Below are 3,761 nucleotides of genomic sequence, written 5' to 3' on the forward strand. Positions count from 1 at the left end.
CCCATTATAAACGAGGCATTTGTTGCATCCAGTGGGGACATAATTACATATACTGTCTTTTTACGAGTTGCATCGCGCCACGTAAACATAAAACCATGTCTGCATTTGTGATTGGAGAAATGACAAACAACAAGCGCTACTCTACACTGCTCAAAACTCGCGTTTGAATCGTCAGGGGCAAATTCTTTAAATATAAAAAAAACATACTTACAGTCTGTGAGTCAGAACAGCCGGCATTGTAGTCTACTCTACCAGGATCAGGAAACAGTCCTCCATGTGCTGCACACATCTGAATATTTTTGTTTGAAGTGTTCTGGAACAGTGTTGTAAATAAAATTTAACCACTGATTTCTAGTCGTGTCCTCTTTTGGAAGGCTAAACAAAGTAGTTTCGCTTTCACAACGAAACACAGCGTCACACACAGCGTCCTAGAGTGAGCGGTGGCCGGCGGACTTGAGAACAGCGCGGCTGGCGGATTCGATGAAGGAGCGTTCAGAGGGCTTGCGGCAACCACACGTGACGACCCTGTGCTTCGTCCATGGTGAAAGCCGATCCACAGCGCGAAGTTGATGTATTTCCTCAGCGACCAGCACGGATCAGCTCCAGGCATGACGAAGCGGATATCAACCTCTTTTGGAAGGCCAAAGTAGTTTCGCTTTCACAACGAGAAACAGCGTCTTCACGACATGGCGGCAGCAACAATACTACAGCGAGAATAAAAGTTACGCCTTCTTTCTTTGCGTGAACATTTGGGCGGCATTATGCAAATCTTCCCACATCGTAACGTAGACATGTGGGGCCGTGTTTAAACGAGGCGTTTTAGGTAGGCGTGGTTGACTCTTTTAACTTGTATAAAGAATATCTCTTTGGATTTGAGACTTTAGTCTTTGCAACTTTACAGATCTTCTTTATGCACCAAGAGCTTGTATCACTCCAAAGAGAAAGGAAAAATTTAAATCGCATCATATGACCACTTTAAGGACGTTATGCAAAGTATACTGTGGCAAGCGTCCCGAAGCTTCATCAGCGTCGCCCTGGAAACAAGCGAGGAGCACCTGGCCATCATCATCACAGGCTGATCGGTCACAGCTGCACCTCATCAGGCGGCGGCTACATAAGCCACGCAAGCCCTGCCATCTAGGAGATTCCTCCATGAGACTGAGCACTAACTCGCCCTCTCATTTTTCCCACAGAAAGCAGCGTGTGACCGACCAGCCCCACAGGAGCACTGCACGGACCCTCTGCACTGGGAAGACGGAAGAGAGCACTCACTGCACCGGAGCACCTACCTGGACCTTTCTCACTAACACCCATCACCCCAATAAATCCACCCTCCGGGGTATTGATTGAGATTACTTGTCGTGTGATTCTTCACCCCGTTACAATACATATAGCATACTCCCGTATGGTGATATATACTGTACTACAGAGCAAACCTCAACTGCTTGATTGCTTGTATTTTCGCAAAATGTAAACTATATCATCGCCCAGTTCTAATCTGCTAAAAGCGACTATAAAGCATAAATATATTAAGATATTACAAACATTTACCTCGTGATTTTCTGTAAAACTGCTTTGAAACTATTGTGAAAAGGGCTATACAAATAAATTTGATGATATCACTAAGCTGATGTTTACTTTCATGTTATGCAGATTTAAAAAATCATTAAAAACACTAAAAAATCAATCATTTTAAATGCTATAAGTTAATTTAAGCATCACAACATTCTAATGTACAGCATGGACTTTCATTTAACTTTTTTTTTTTTTATTATAGTGTTTTAAAACATGAACTTCAGTGTTAGATGATGGCAAAGGTAATCTACGTGTAAAAATTTGACAAATGAGCATGGAAAATTATATGTCTGATATCTGCCAGAAAAAAATATATCGACAGATAACCAATATTTTAATGATATATACTGTGCATACTTAAAGAGTTCTTATTTATTTTACATCAGAATGTGTTTATTTCAGGTTTGAATTAGACTGAGGACTTCTGCTCCTGCTGACAATGAGGCCCAGCACCCATGATGTGATGTTATTAAAAGGCAGAGGAAAACAGCGAGAGAAGTCTGAAGTATATAGACAGACTGTCATATTACTTGAGGTAGTGAGTCACAGAGAACAGGAACAAAAATGTCCTTGCTGAGCTATAAGTGCACATACTCTGGGAAAAACAGCAATTACACCATAAAATGGCCAATCTCGGTTTTCCTTGAGGTTTCTCTTGAATACGTGTTCTCTTTAACTGCAAATGTCCCTGAGTGAATTTGAGGTTATCCTCCATAAAGCCACTGTCATATCTCCTTCCTTCATTCTTGCCTTTCTGTGTCCCTACAGAGTCTGTATTCTTGCTTGTTCGTCTCGTTCTCCTCATTGTTATACTGCCGTTTCCTTCCTCCCCAGTGTTCTGCACATTTTAATGGTTGTATTAACAATTCCCTCTCAACTTCAGGCTCCTGTTTTACCACTCCTGTTTTCCTCTCTTCCTTTCTTTCTACTAGATGCCAGTTCTCTGTGAGTTTTCCACATGCCATTACTCTTCTGTTTCTTCATCTTGCTCTTCCTATGTTGACCTTCATCTAATAAGTTATACAAGTTAGTATTCATATAAATTAGGGCTCACACGACTAACCATTTTACTAGAAGTCAAAGTAGTAGTCAAATGTTTGCCTTCTATATATAAGAGGCTGCATAACTCGTTTCTGCTAGTTTCCACATTTTTAAAATTACATCAATCATTTTGAGAGATACAATGCAAGAAAGACATTAAACCATAGTGCATAAATTTTCCTATTATTAAAAATGACATTTAAATGAATGAATAAAAAATTAATTGAATATTCATTTCCTATTATTAAATTTATTGTCATGTTGAACTTGCAGGTTTGTAGGATCACAGAACTCACTCATCCACAGTGAGTAAATCATCATTCAATCGCATGAGTTTTATCACTGAGGAACTATGTAAATGTATTTGTACAGATGTCCCCATCAGAAACAATTACCATCCGAATAAGGTTAAATTTGTTCAATTCAAGAACATCTAGCTGTTTTAACCTACTCAAGTTCACCTACTCAAATGTCACAAATTGATTGATAAGTGACTAAGAATTAGTGCAGAATCTGAAATATTTCAAAAGCTGCATAATAAATCGTGACACCCAAAAGATGATAATAACCTTAAAAAATAATTATGAACAATTATTGGTAAATGGCTGATATTAAATTATCTAAATAAAACATCTATACTAGATGAATGAATGTGAATGAATAAATGAATAAATAAATGCTAAAAGTGAATTTGGTCTCAACAATATTGAGATTTCGAGATTTGCTAAAGATTACATTTAACAGTGTTATTAATTTATTGGTGTTTAAGTGAGCGTTAGATGATAGTAAAAGTAATGGGAAATGAACATGTACAATTAAACATCCAAAAACATTATTTGGTTCATTGATAATTAAGAAGCAAAATGTTTGTCTAAATTGCTGCAGCAATCTAAATGTGGTCAATCCAACTGAATAGAATCTGACATCATCTACCCACCCTCATATTGCTCCAAGCTCATATGCCCTTTTTTCTGGTGGAACACAAAAGGATCATTATCAAAATGTCAAATCATTTCCATACAATGAAAATGCAGGTTGATCACTACCTGTCAAGTTCTGCTGCAATTTTGCTTGCTTTATTTCAAAAGAAATCTTGCATTTACTTATCTAACTGGTAATTTGTAAAACAAAAACAAAACTATATA

The 3,761-nt window shown here is 37.9% G+C and overlaps 1 protein-coding gene across 3 annotated transcripts in view; it reads right to left on the reverse strand.

The window, feature by feature from the left end:
- LOC107657657 (cell adhesion molecule 4-like) overlaps positions 1-3,761 on the reverse strand; it is a 159,489-nt gene that overhangs the window by 48,420 nt on the left and 107,308 nt on the right. The gene's annotated exons all lie outside the window — the stretch shown is intronic.

This window comes from Sinocyclocheilus anshuiensis, unplaced genomic scaffold (genome assembly GCF_001515605.1).
Source record: "Sinocyclocheilus anshuiensis isolate Anshui unplaced genomic scaffold, SAMN03320099.WGS_v1.1 scaffold43, whole genome shotgun sequence".
Taxonomy (NCBI): domain Eukaryota; kingdom Metazoa; phylum Chordata; class Actinopteri; order Cypriniformes; family Cyprinidae; genus Sinocyclocheilus; species Sinocyclocheilus anshuiensis.